Genomic DNA, 15,569 nt, shown 5'->3' on the forward strand with positions numbered 1-15,569 from the left:
GGATGACACCAGAGCCTCTCTGGTTTCACGGATTAAACAATAGTAAAGAAGACATTGCCCATGTTCTGTTCTTTTGCCCTGCTTATAGCTCAATTCGGAGAGCTTGGCTGACACCACTCTGTAGAAATCTGGGACTAAAACATTGTGCTTAAGCCATTAGAATTTTAAAATATGATACATCCCCCCTCATTGTGTTTTCAGTTTCCTGTTTTTTGTACGGCATGTGGCGCAGAAGGTCCACTTTGATTAATTGCAACTAATTATAATGATGGCCATTCCTCGTTTGATAACTGATTGTTTAACAATGTTTTAACTACTCGTTCTTAATTATTTATGTATTTTATTGTATGTACATATTTTATCTGTGCTTTTATGGTCGTTGACCGAAATAAAGATATCAAAGTAAGATTTTTCTTATACAGTGCTGCAATAACTGTATATGCCTGACCATGGAAAACGTTTTTTTCTGTTGAAATACAAGATGAATAACAATCTGAAATCAATTGAATAGTGGTCTCCTTATTTCTGTCATTGTAATGCTTGCTGCATACATACTTATTCGCCTTAAAACATTACCTTTTGGGATACTGTTTATTTATTTACCTTTATAACCCAATCCCTACGTGGTATATGGGTCACACTCCTGTAACATTTTACTACCATGTGCAAGAAGGGCAGCTTCGTGAGTCAGGCGCTCAGGTAGAATAAGGCGAGGACCTCTTAGGAGGCAGCCATCCGTGGAAACGGACAGTTCATTGCGCACCTGGTATAAGGCTTTCAAAGTGGACTGTGCGTCTGTGGTGCAAAATGGCGTCAGGTTTTGGAGTGGCATGCAGTCACCTGAGGAGAGTGCTCGGATGGCAATCTGGAGGCAGTCGTCGTCTTTTGTGGCTAGTATCACCTCTACCAGTGAGGTAGGGAGGGACCTGGACTGTTCAATGATCATCCATACGTACTCCTCAGTTGCTGTGGCTTCAGCCGCTTCTGGCTCTGTGGCTGGTCGGGAGTGTCTAGACAGGAAGTCGGCTGGGATGCGGGTACCTGGTCTGTACTCCACTGTGAATTGGATCCCTTGAAGTTATAATATCCACTTCTCTATCCTTAGAGGAGGGCGCCATGAAGATCCTTGGAAGAGTGGAATGAGGGGTTGTGGTCAGTTATTACCATAAACGGATGGCCGAACAGATAAATGTGGAAGTGGCGACAGCCCACAGGATTGCGATGGCCTCCTTCTCGATTTCAGAGTAGCGTTGCTCCATGGGTGTGAGGGTCCTGCTAGCGTAGACGACAGGGGCCCACTACCCACTAGTCTGCTGATGGGCCAGAACTGCTCCTAGACCCGTCGGACTGGCACCTACCACCAGCTGGGACTCGTGTCTGGGGTCGAAGTATGCCAGGGTCGTATCGGATGAGAGTGCGGCTTTGGTTCTCTGGAAGGCCTCTTCTTGCTCTGCTTCCCACACCCAGTGGCTGGTGGCTTTGGTGAGGTCTCGCAGGGGGCCAGTCAGATCCGACAGATTCTGGATAAGGCGTCCGCAATATGTAACCATGCCCAGGAAACTGCTGACTCCGGGCACTGATGTTGGGGCGGGAGCATTCTGGATGTCCTTTTCTTTGACCGGGTCCAGGCCAAAGCCTTTATCGGAGAAGCAGTACCCAAAGAAACTGATGTCTCTCCTCAAGAACTCGCACTTCTCACGGTGGAGGGTTAGTCCGGTATCCCGAAATCGGGCGAACACGGTGTGGAGGCGTTGAATGTGCTCTTCTAGAGTGGGTGCATACACGAGAATGTCATCACTGACGTTCAGGACACCGTCCAGCCCCTGGAGGTCATTCTTGACTATGTTTTGGAACACCTCGGCGGCACTGCAGATTCCAAAATTGAGGTGGGTGTAGCGCCAGAGCCCTGCGTGGGTGGAGAACGTCGTGATGAGACGAGAATCCGGATGAAGTGAGATTTGGTGGTATCCCGAGCAGAGGTCCATTTTCGAAAACCATTTCGATCCAGACAACTCTCCAATGATGTCATCCACCGTTGGGGTCAGGTGGCGTTCGCACTTGATGGTGAGGTTGGGGATCCTCATGTCCACACAGATGTGGACAGAATTGGGCTGCTTCGGCTTCTTCACAACGACGATGGGTGACACCCAGGGGGTAGAGCCGCGCACCTGTTTGATGATTTCGGCTCTCTCCAGAAGACGCAGCTCTGCCTCCACTTTGGGGCGGAGGTGGAAAGCCATCCTCCGGTGGCGGAGGGCAACTGGGGCAACTGACTTGTTGATGTGCAGATGAATAGCAGGGCCACTCAAGCATCCGATTCCTTCAAAAAGGTTTCCAAAACCTTGTCGCAAATTATCCAGGTCATTGGCATGTACAGTGAATGCAAAGTGGATCAAGTTGAGGTCCTGTGCAGTCTTGCAGCCTAGCAGGAACTCAGAACCTTCCTGGGAGACATACACCTTGGCGTGCTGGTGGGCAGCTTTGTGAGAGAGATCAGCCTGGAATACTCCACACAGCCTGAGTGGACACTTGGGGCCAGATGTAGGTAATTCATATTTACCAACTCTTAAATACCGAATTTTACCGATTCAGTATTTAAGAGTCGGTAAATATGAAGGGGGGAGATGTAGGTAATTCGAATTTCAGAATTACTGAATCGGTAGGATTCAGTATTTACCGATTCGGTAAATACCGAATCGGTATTGCCCATTGATTCCTATGGGCCTTGAAGCCCATAGGATTCAATGGGCAATACCGATTTGGTATTTACCAAATCGGTAAATACCGAATCTTGCAAGGGTGCAGGGGGTGTCACTTTGACACCCTCTAGCACCCCAAATACAGGCATGTGTGACATGTCTGTGTGTCACATGGCACAGGTGTGCATGCACAGAGGTGCATGCACACCTGAATTCGGTATTTTACCACCCAATAGGATTGGGTGGTAAAATACCGATTGTTAAGGGCCTGTGACACTCTGAGGAGTGTCACCTACATGTGGATTTACCGAATCAGTAAAATTACCGATTCGGTATTTTACCGAATCGGTAAATTTACCGATTCTGTAAAATGATGGCCCCCTACATGCCAAATCCTAAATACCGGTCGGTAACGGCCGAAATCGGCCATTACCGACCGGTATTTTCTCTCCTACATCTGGCCCTTGGTGCCCTAGGTGTAGACATGTACTCTGGTGGGGCGGAGCGCCGGGGGATTTGCCAGCTCCCTGTAGATGCTGGCTGCCATGAGGTTGATGGTGGCTCCTGTGTTGATGAGGGCTGCAACCACATGGTCCTGTATCTTGACGCTACGCATAGGCGTGGCGGGCTGGGCTGCTGAAAGAGTGTGCAGCATCCTGACCTCGTGAACAGTGGCTGCAGCGGCATCATTGTCCTCCATGGCACTTCTGGCCGGACTTCCGGGGGACGGTTCGATCTCACGCACTCTTCGAGGTGGGCCACTCAGTCTCCTTCTCGGTGTGGATCAACATACAGAGAAGTGATTCACTTTCCCACAGGTGCTGCAGGTCTTGCCTTGTGCAGGGCAGGCTCTCTCGTGAGGCGATGGGCCTCCTCACCATCTGCATGGGCTGCTACGTGAACTCTGTGCAGGCATGTTGACCTTCGGCCGGGTGGCTCTGGGTTGCGACTCCTGGGTGTCGGTGCGTAGGGCGCACACCGGTTCCTCCTTGATAGCAACCGCTGGTTTAGGGTCCATATGAGCTGCCCTGGACTTCAACAGCTCTTTTGAGCGGCCAAGCATCAGAATGTATCTTATCGGCATGTTGTTTTCCTGCAGGACCCATTTACGCAGTTTGGTCGACGCGCAGCCCTGGATGAACTGGGCATGGACTTTGTCGTCTCATCCGGGAAGATGCAGGTGCTCGCTAACTCTTTCAGCCTGGCATGGAATACGTCCACATACTCCTCCGGGAGTTGGTGGGCCTGGCGGAGCGAGAACCGCTTGTAGTCAGGGCTTGAAAATGGCTCGAAGTAGGACGTGATGGCATCGCACATCGAGGCATAGTTTCTGGGTGGGCTGGCCTCCATGACCCTTTTGGAAATTTTGTGGATGTCTGCCCCGCCTAGATGGAGCAGCATGGACCGTCGCTGCGGAGCCGCGATCTCGGCGGCCTTGAAAAAGTTCTCCAGGCGCTCTACCCATTCCTTCCAGCAAGCCGCTTGAGAGGGCGGGGGCCCCGTGATGGTGAAGGGCTCAAGAATGGGCACCGTAGTCATGTTGGCGTGGGCAGAGGAGTGGCTGGGCTGTGCAACCAGCAGGGTGAAGGCGGTCCACAGTAGGTACAGTGGCTGGACGTAATACTGACTGGGCATGCTGTGGTGGCAGACCTTGACTGCTGCAGGCAGGTATTGCCAGGTGCGACTGTGGGGCGTGCTCAGAACGCCGTGAGAGGGTGCTCTGCAGGCAGAAGCTTTACTGACGTGATGTAGGCACTGGCTGTGCTGCAAACGGCCAGGAGAAGGCGGGCACACTGTGTCTCAGCACCATGTGGCAACAGCAGCTCAGCAGACCCTAGATACGCTGTAGTCTAGGCAGGGGGGTTTGATGTGTCCACGCTGAGCAGGCATCGCACAGGGGGGCACCAGGGAACTCCGAGACGGTATGCGCAGCACAGCGCACTCACTGTTGTAGGCAACAGGCAGGGCAGAGGGCCAAGGAATTGTCGGGCCGCAGGCGCGCGTGCCCTTGCGCGCCCAGCTCTCCTCGTTGCGGAGACAGCTGCGGGCCGCACTCGGCCAAGGGCCACACCGGCAATCAGTAGAGTCTTCCGGTGGCATCACGGATGGCACCAGGAGCCTAAACAGAGCTCTGTCATGGCCGCAGGCTACAGTGGGTGCTGTTGCAGTGCCGTATGCGTGTGGGCGAGTGCACCAGAGGTGAGGCAGGCCGGGCAGGAGGCATGGCAGGGGCGCTCCAGTTAGGAAAGTGCTGACAGGTGAGGCAGCGAGGTTCAGCGGGGTGGTTAGACCACCTCGTCGCCAGTGTAGATTTCTGGGGTGAAATCCTTGCCGAACACAGACACAGGCACACAGGATATGTAGTTGAGGCCAGTTACATACTGAAACCATGTCCAGGTCCCTGGGCCTTTTATTAACACCTCTGCATGCTGGCCGAGCGTGTGCTGGGCCAGCCTATTGTCCTAACGTTGTTGGGGTCTCCAGAGACCACCCCCTCACCCTAGTTGCATGGTGGGCTGGTCCACCAGAGACTACATTACAGTGCCCTACTTTCAGCAGGTGTTTGGTACTTTTCTTACTTGCTCCTTCCTTCTGACATGGTGGTTGGAAATCCGTGGCCTGCTCTAGCGGCCGCTTCTCTCAGATGGTGCCTTCACGCCCTTGGTGCGGGCCCTCAGGCTTCCAGGCTGCGTTGCAGATAGTCCTCTGCTGGTTTACCTTTGTGCCTCATATATTGGTGTTTTGCTCCCGGCTGGCTCCAAGAGGACCGGTGCAGCGGGACTTCGTTTCCTTATAAAGACTCTGTTGCTGTTGGCGCCCGTCTTCTGCATTTGGCTGCCATGGAGCAAGGTGTTTCTTGCTCTTCTGTCCCTACCATAGATGCCCTGTGCGTCCTTGTCAAATATGATTTTGCAGCTGCTTTCAGGGCTAGGGAGGCAGAAGGACCTCCTGCTAAGGTGCCTCTCGCTGTTCCCTTTGCCTGATGTTGTGGACTCCAAGGATGAGGATTGTGTGCCCGGTCATTTTGTCCAGGTTGTAGAGCTGTCTGATTGGTTTGGCCATGTCAGGGGCAATCTGGGTTCACTCCTCCTGTGCTGGATGTCCTGGAGGATTACATTTTTATGCAGTATCGTCAGCCTGATCCTGACTTTCCCATGAGTGGTGGGATGTTGACGAATACATTTTCCCTCGCTTTTTGCGTGAGCGTTATCCATTGGAGGGTTTTTCTGATGAGTTCACTCAGTAGGTCAAATTTGATAATTTGATGGCTGGCCATTCCATGCAGAGCATAGTTCTGTCGGATTATGCCCTTCATTCTGACACTGTCGATATGAGAGTGGAGGGGGCTGTGAAGCATTCATACACCGCTTTCAACTTTGGTGTCTGGGCTACCACCTACTCCAACTATATGGTCCAGTCCCTAGTGAAGGATTTCTAGGCCCTGGCTCTTCTATTGCAGGAGAGGGAGGATGCCTTCTCTCTCTTGGCTCTTATGGAACTGCAGGTATGATACCTCTCTGACATTTCCTTTGATAATTTGTGTGCGGGGAGCCTGCTTCTGAGGCTTCCATTGCTGCTTGTCGCCATATCTGTAGGAGGTCTTGGAAGGCAGAATTCTCTCAGAAATCTTTCCTGCTTAAACTAAAATGTTTCAGTTCCAAGGTGTTTGCCCCCCAGCTGGAGTACTTGGTCAAGCAGTCTGCTGAAAATCGTAAACTTGTGGCTCTCGTTCGACCTCCTCCTCGGGGCGTAGGTTTGGTTATTGCTGTGATGTTGGCTTTCGATCTGCCAAGGGTGCTCAGCAGCCCTTTCAAGGCAGGGCTCATGGCCGGGGGCCAGTGTTGGTGCCAAGTCCCGGGTCTAATCTTGGTGGTTGTGCCTCCGATCCTTCTCCAAAGCAATGGCTATATGTCTTTTCTACTTGGAGGTCGCCTTTGCTTCTTTTGTCATCACTGGCTGAGTCTTCCTGATGCCTGGGTAGTCAAGATGGTGTCCTCCGGTTACTGAATGGAATTTTCCTCTCATCTCTCTCTGGTGTTCCGCGTCATCCTCTGAGGTGGAGAAAGCCTCTAGTCTGGAGGTCCCTCCTCTGGTGGGGGGACTGGGTTGTTATTTCATCCTCTTTTTTGGTGTAAAAAAAGGATACAATGGACTTGCACCCTGTGTTAGATGTGAAGTGGGTGAATCTTTCTTTCCTTGTCGTCATTTTAAGATGGTGAGTGTGCTGTCTATCATCCAACTGGTTTTGCGGGGTGCTTCCTTGCCTCCCTCGACCTGCTGAACACCTATCTGCATGTTCCCAACCATCCTGTAGATCAGAGGTTTCTTTGCTTAGCTGTGGACTCCTGGCACTTTCAATTCCAGGGGCTTCCTTTTGGCCTTTCATCGGCGCCAATGGTTTTTACCAAGCTCTTGGCCCCTCTGGTGTGTATTCTCCATTCAAAGGGACTTCAAGTTTTTCCCTACCTTGATGATTGGTTGATTGTTTCTCCTTATTTCTCTCAGGCACAGAAGGATGTGGACCTGCTCTGTCGTCTTCTGGAGTCCTATGAGTTCTTCATCAATCACAGGAAGTCCTCCCTGCTGCCCTTCCAGACTCTGAAGTTCCTGGGGGCTCTCTTCCAAAGGGATCTGGCGATGGTGTTCCTATCCCAGGACTGACAGTTTACTTTGTTCAAGCATCTTTCGTAGGTTCTGTCTCAGTCCCAGGTGTCTGCCCGGCTCTGATTGTGGAGTCAAGGGGAGATGGCTTCCACTCTGCATTTCCTTCCTTGGTCCATCTTATTTGTATCCCCTCCTGCATCACATTCTGGCCCACTGGGATCCTGCCTCTCAGGACTACGATGCCCTTATTCCTGTATCTCTGGGGATTCAGGCCTCTCTTCAGTGGGGGCTGTCCCCTCGGAATCTCTCCCTGGGTTTCAAAATTCTTCCTCCTCCGACCATGATGGTGTTGTTGACCGATGCCAGTGCCATGGATCGGGGTGCAGTTCTGGGGGGTTTGCAAAGCTCAGGGCTGGTGGTCTTGGTTCGAGGCTCTACAGTGGTCGAACCTGAGGGAGATGAGAAGGGGTTTGGTTGGCCCTTCTGTGGTTTGCTCCCCTCCTTCTGTGCCATGCTATTTCTGTTTAGACCGACAACCAGGTTGTTCACGCTTATGTGAATCGGCAGGGGGGTATGGGCTGGTCTCTGTTTCTCCTTTCCAGGAGGATCGGTCTTTGGGCAGAGCAGAATCTCTTTTTTGTCTGACAGCTTTCATTCTTCCGTGAGAGAGAATGTGCTTGTGGACTCATTGATCTGGCTGTTTCCTTCCCTGTTGCTATGTGTCTGTCCCCTCTTCTGTTCAGTCGGATTCTCTCCCGGTTCGGCCTTCCTTGGCTGGATCTCTTTGCCTCTGGAAGGCTCTGCCAAGCTACCACATTTTTGCAGCCTTGTTCTATTTTGGCTGGCCTGGGCAATCAATGATTTCCCTGTTCTGGGGTCCCAGGGACTCTTGTTTGCCTCCCACTGTTTGCCTTGATTCCCAGAGTCTTCTGGAAGATTCAGATGGATTGGGCGATTGCTCTTCAGGTTGTGCCGGAGTTGTCCTAGCGGCCTTGGTTTCCCCTTCTTCTGGACTTGTCGATATGGCCCCATTGGCAGTTTCCCCCTGTGTCCCTCTCTGCTGTGTGCTCCTCTTCTCAGCATGTCCTCTCTGCATCACCTCCAGCTGGGGGTTTGGCAATTGAGAGGTTAGGTTTTTTGGGCCAGGGCTGTTCTCTCGAGGTGGCCCAGAGCATCCAATTGTCTCACAGGCCCTCAAACTGGAAATCTTATGGCCGTCATTGGAAGCACTTTACCTCCTGGTGCCTGGGGAAGGGTCTGTCCTCCTCCTCTTGTGCTGCTGTGCGGGCACTGGACTTTTTGTGTGATGGCTTTGTCATGGGTCCGGCTGTCTCCACTCTCTGTTGCTCAGTGGGCTGCCATTCTTGCCTTTAGAGATTCTTTTGTGGATTCTGTCTCCCCCTGGTGGCTCGCCTTTCGTAAAGCATTTTAATACAGCATCCTGATTCGTGCTCTCCTGTTCCGGCCTGGGATCTTCCCTTGGTCCTGCAGGCTTTAACAATTCCCCCTTTTGAGCCTTTGCTCTCTGTTGACCTTAGCAAACTTTCATTTTTTGGTTGCCGTTTCTTCTGGGCAGGGGGTTGCTGAGCTTGGTGCTTTCCTGGCTTCCCCCTCTTTTTTGTGCGTTTGCTCTGACAAAGTGATTTTGCATCTTAGTCATTTTTTTCTGCTCAAGGTTTTGTCTTCTTTTCATTGTCAGAAGGATATGGTCCTTTCTGTTTTTTTTCTCTGACCCTTCCTCCCCCGAGGAAGAGGTTCTGTATTCTTTGGATGTGTTGAGGGCTCTTTGCATCTATCTGGATCAGAACAGTGCTTTTCGGAAGGTTTATTCCTTATTTGTTATGTGCGGTCTCACTGGGAAGGGCCTTCGACCTTCCTTGTCCTCTTTGACTCATTGGGAGAATGTGCTGTTATTCTGGCTTATGAATCTGCTCACTGTCCTCTCCCTTCTTCTGTCCAGGGTAGGTCCAGCGGGGTGTAATAAAGTAGCTTAACCTGTAGTTGAACTGAACAGACAAGAAGTTTAATTACTCCCATTGGTTCAGAAAGCAACAAAACAAATCAAACTCCTCCCGTCCCCCAATACATTCAGATTTCCAAAACATGAAATTTCACATGAAAAGTGAAGTGCGATTCAAAAGTTTTGTGTTTTCATGTTTGTTTGACCTCTTCTGTTTTTGAAGTGAAATGACAAAGTACACCTCAAAATGTTTCCACATGTGTATAACAAAATGCTGCATATCTACCAACATCTGCTTTAGGTAGGTAATTTGCGAAAAGGCTAGCTGCCAAGATGTAGGAAATGGCTTCTTGCCTCAGTTCCCTTTGAGGAATATACAGTCGTATTTAAACCAGTTCACACTAAGCGCTTATCATGGTGCCATTGGACTGATGTCGACTGGCTTCAGTAAAGGAAGATTTGAAAAGCTGCAACCATGCCAACCTTTCCGGTTCCCAGTATTCACTGAGGTAGTTCAGTAGGAAATAACAGCCTTAAGAACAAGGTCTTTCAGTCTGTCTTCTGTGTTATATATTTTAAATAGATTTAAATAGCTAAGTTCTAAGGCCACCTGTGTTTTTGTTTTGTTTTTCAGTGCTAAAAGTTTTATTTTTCACAGGGCCCCATTACCCAACGGGTTAGAACTTGTGACAGCATTCTTGGTGTTAAGTGTCTCCTTTTGGCACCTTGAAGTTTATATAGTTCTGGGTTTTTTTTTGTTAAAAAATAATATATAATAAAGAAAATAAATCTCAGTCTGAAGTTTTTATTTCAGGTTGTCCTGTTCACATATGGCCAGTGATGGCACATCTGCATTAACTGGTAAGACTATGCTCTCTCGCTCTGCTTTTATTCGTTTCAGTTCAGGATGTTCAATATGTTGACGCTTCGTTGGAAGAGATGATGATGAAGACCCATAAGTCGCCAACTTGTAAAGTGGACTTGCTGCAGCGGAGGTGACTTGTCCATGCATTGCTCTAGTGATGGGTACCACATGAGTTCCGTTCTGCGTTACCGCTTTGATAGGTAGCTGGTACTGTCCTAGAAGTATCTAATACGTCTTGTGACAGTCTGTAGTGGCGTGGCCTGAGATGTCTGTATGATACGATTAGCTGCTCCCAAGGTTGCATGACTAATGGCAGGAATAAGCTCCACTTTAACTTTTACTTCTTTGTGGTCTCCATTCTCTTGAGGTTCGGTGTCATTATTTATGCTATCCAAATACAGGCATGGTCACCTACATCCGTCCAACCCAATGTCACAATGAGTTCTTAGAACCAGACCCTTACGCTGTTGGGAGTTTCCCTAGCCCAGGATTATTGATTTCTCCAAGAACTCATTTATTATGCATGAATTTCTATACCCTAAGGGTTTATTCATGACGTCTTCCTCTGCCCGACTTTACGTCAATGCTAACATTCCTAAGGACATTCCAGGTATAAATATATCTTCCCTTACTATGGCAAACCACGGCTCGGCTACACAGCTCGATACAGCTCATCACTGCAAGTTCGGATGGAATTCAAGTCCCCACCTGACACACTAACCAGACGCTGTCATCCCTGCTTGCAGAGAATTCAACTTCCAGTGTTCTGACTCCCTTCGCGGGGTATTGGAGTTTGTGAGTCAGAAAGAGATTCCAACCTCTCTCATTCTAGGGTATGGAGCTGACTAGAATATACAGGGACTCTTGGCATACAAACTTGGCATAACTAACTACAGCTTTCCATACTATAGAAAACAGCACCTACTTCTTTCCTTGTACTACACTTAGGTTAGGTACACTGGGGTAGAACTAGTTAGAGAACCCATCATTTGAGTACTCGCGTTTTAGCCTGTGTAATTTATGTATATTAATATGTATCATAGCTAAAAGACAATGCTATTGCAGTATTATTTCTTTCAAATGCTCACGCTGTACATTTTACATCTTGCATTGTCTTATGATTGTAACAGCACATATCTCTTACATGAGAAATAAGACTGTTCATTTAATCCCTTTTATTGAAACGCCTGTCTACTCTTTCTGCGTAACACTGTAGAAACGAAGCATGCACGATTAGCTGAGTGAAACTGTTATCTATAGTTATCACAATTCTGAGATTGTTCTGAATCTAAAGGGAAACAAAGTTGTCATGTTTATGCGGTTGCCAGAAACTACTCCCTTCTTGTTTATTCACGTAGTTTCTGAATTAGCTGGCACACAATGTAATTAAATGTAATATACTCAATAGGGGCATACTGGCTTCCGTCCTATGCCAAAACAATAGTGTATATTATTATTCCAATGCGCAGAGCCTATTAGGGAAATAGGACCTACACTACATGATGCCCACCGTTTGGAAAGCAGTAATTCAACGCTAGATATTGAAGTAACTCAGTCATGCTTTTCTCAGAGACCCGTACTCACTAATCCATAAGACGTCTGGAGTGGGTAGGGATAAGTATCCACCAAAACTGAATAGGACAAAAATCCTATATTAGCTGCTTGGTTTGTTCAATGCTGAAGGATACAGTATTCCGAAATATTGTGCACCTTATCTTAGTTTCCTTGAACCTTGTTCTACATTTTTCAAAAAACAATGTCCAATAACGGGGATAATGCTGAGACTACTCCAGTGGACAACGCATTACATCTCGCTGTAAATCCTGCCAGTTTTAATAAAACCGATGAGGATGCGATTCCTATCCATCCACATATAAGGAGAGCCATCACTCAAAAACTTATAAAACATGGCCTAACACCTAGAGGTGGTAGAGCAGTTTTCCTGATAGAGGCACACAAATCATTTCAGACAGAGGTATTCTATTCATGGATAGTATTCCCAGAATCAAATCCAGTAACAAAAGAGGTTCACTTCTTTAAAGAAGATGATCCACCTGAGGAATATATTCCTTTCGAGGATATTGAAATTCCACTCACATACCAGGATCAGTATCTCTGGTTTAAAGGAGCCCTAAAACATCACAAAAACATTACCATGCTCGGTCCACTAGGTAGACCAGGAGCAACATGGCCGATTTTAGCCGGCTACACACCTCATCCTGACATCGAAGAGATGTCAGACGATGAATTACTTACTCAACTCAAAGAGTTAATAAAAATGTACAGACAATTAGTCCAATATGTCATGCGGACTTTCACTGTCATACCACCAATAACCATTCCAAATCAAACCCCTCAACAGGGTAATACTCTAAAAATTACTCCACAGACTTTACACACAGTCATGGGTAAAATACCCACAAAATGTGAACAAATTCCATTCTGGATAGCTCAAAAAATTACTCAAATTGAAACAGTATTTCCTAATACTGGCCCTGATGAGAAACGCAGAATTCTAACAATCTGTTTACCAATGGGGATCATACCACAATTGGAAGACTGCACCACTTGGGGCGCAGTCTTTGATGCCATCTATACTATAACACATGGTGTTCCGTCAATTTCGGTAATACCAGATGTCCTGAAACAGATTGAAAATGTATGCGAGGCAGAGCCTGCTCTGAATTTAGGTATGAAATTACTGAAAAATTTCGACCAGGTCTCAACAATAATATTATCTAATATTAAAGGGGAGTCAGCATCAGTGGGGATCCGCCAACGCTTAAGGGAATTTGATGTAACCGAACATCAACAGGAACTACCCAGAATAATAGAAAAATCTATGCAGAATTATGCAGAGGCAGTTTGGGTGGAAAACCTTTGAAGCCACAACTGTCTGAAGGTCCTGAAAAGGATGCTATTAAACAAAGAAGTGGGAAACTAAGAAACTAAATTCAAAACAGAAACGTTCTGAATCCCGAGGTAGGTCTCCTCAAAAGGAGCCATCTGAAAGGAGGTATAACCTCAGGAATAGGGATGATATAAAAAAACTTGACAGGTATCTGGATACAGATACACGTTCCTCTCGTACCTTTCAGATATCATCACAGACATCCAAAAGAAGAGGCCGGTGAGATCACAAAGAAGAACGTGTGAAGTCCAAACGCGAACGACTCGTTCCGGAAAACAATTCAAAACCTCAATTCTCCCAGAAGAAGGTAGCAGGTCTGAAGATCAGACATGCCGAAAATACTGAGAACACAACTCAAGAACGGAGAATGGGCTGGGACAATGTTGGACAGTGCAGCAGAAGAAACAATAGCTCGCCAGAACCTGAGGGAACTTCTGGAGATATTGTACTTGAATGAGTACATAACAGTAGAGACTGTAGACACCAGGGTTAGTACTCCACAAAAGTTATATGAAATAACACTCCGGATGGAGGGAGACATACCAAGATAAGTGAAAGCACTCTTTTGGGAGAAACGTTCAAGGGGTTATGATATACTTTTAGCAGAAAGGGACTAGCAACCCGAATTTGTCATGGAATGCCCACATGGAGAGGACTTCATTATGCCAGCCTTCTCCAACCATATTCCATTGCACCTAAAATATACTTAAGCCAGGAAATGGGCAGTTGCCCAGGCCCCAGCATTATACAAAAATCATGAAGGATGGGATGAGGATTCACCTCACCACAAAATACAGTTAAAATATCAACTAACTGCACAAAGGCAGTACTTAATAAAGCAAGAGCTAAAAAACAGGTGTTAGAACTTGGATTTCTGGTTGGCTAAGGCTTACGCCAAAGCCAGGCAGAAACCACCATTCTAGTCAGGGCAAGAGAGTCGCACGCCAAGATAACCCCTGCTCACCCCCTTGGTAGCTTGGCACGAGCAGACAGGGTTATCCCGGAGGCAATGTGTAAAGCATTTGCGCATGCACACAACAGCAACAACATCCTAGGCAAACCACAAAAGGAACTCCACACAAGGTTATATAAAAATAAGTTTTGTATTGTCAAAACACAGCAGATAGTATCACACAATATGCATTGTGCCAACTGGCACGGGCAATATTCACAAGGGATTATTTACACCAGGACAGAGCCATGTGGGCCACTGTCAGAATCAGCACTTAGTAGAAATAGCACTTAGAATAACTGTAACACCAAATAACAATTATAGATCACAACCAGTAACCACTGGTAACAGGTAGGTACACACTACGCAATACTAATGACTATAGGCCTAGATCACGCAGGGACACATAACCTCTCTAGTATAACATACTAGGCAAACCAAACTGCCAAGCATGAAAACAGAGTTAGAGGTATCACAGGCATAATGCATTGCACATTACGCCTAACTCACATTTAGGCCTAACCATTATAAATACAGAAGGCCATCTCTCACCAGTCTAAACACATTAGACTCTGCCTCCTAAGAATAAATCACATTTAGGGGCGTAACTCACAGTGAAGTAAAATCTCACTAAAACCAACCTCCATAGGTAAAACCATCTCTAGCGTGATCAACACAGGGTGCGTAAAACATACTAAATGCATTACATTTCCTAGCACCACATCACTCTAGCCCATAAAACACATTAGGCAAATACCATCATAACATAGTAAATCACATTGCGCAAAAATCACATTAGGGCCTTGCACCCTTCACACAAAGCTGCCCCCCTGGCCAAATGGCCATCCAAGAAGGGGCTCAAATGCCCTGTGTCCAGAATGTCAGGGCGCGCTGCCAACGCAGCGCCAGTCAGGGGTGCACCACCTGCGCAAACCTAAACGTTGCAGCTGCCCACTACTTGCTGGGCAGCTGATGACAATCACAAGGGCCTAAACGCTGCAGCTGGCACTAAGTGCTGCGCAGCTGTGGAAGGCATGGCACCTCTGTGCCATCTCTGTCCCTCACAAGGACTTTCACTCAAATGGCGCCTAAACGGTGCAGCTGCCCACTAATTGCTGGGCAGCAGGGAAACAACAAAACTGCGACAGGGCCCTCATGACCCTAGAAACCAAACTCCGCCCACTGTTGGAGCCCTCTGGCTCTGAAAATGAACAGGTCCCCTCAAACACTGGGGACAGGACACAGGTCCTCAAAGTCACATCTGCACCAAAACGTGGGAGTGGCCCGCTGCCATCTGGGGCCGCTCAGGACAAAGCGCAGTGCCCTCTCTGGCACCTCTCAGGGAAACAATGCGGCCCCAGGAGCACACTGGCTCCTTAATTAAAACAATCTGGCCCCGGAGCATACTGGCTCTAGAATGCACAATACCCTCTTCCCTGGAGTCCCTCCTCTGGGGACTCCTACTACAATGATGCCCCCAGCACTGGAGAACCGGAGCAGCACTCACTGGGACTCCTGGGCGGATGCTTCTCCTCGGCACTGCTCCTCTGCTGCGTCTCCCGGCGGCCAGGACTTCC

This window comes from Lissotriton vulgaris, unplaced genomic scaffold, assembly GCF_964263255.1.
Source record: "Lissotriton vulgaris unplaced genomic scaffold, aLisVul1.2 SCAFFOLD_992, whole genome shotgun sequence".
Taxonomy (NCBI): domain Eukaryota; kingdom Metazoa; phylum Chordata; class Amphibia; order Caudata; family Salamandridae; genus Lissotriton; species Lissotriton vulgaris.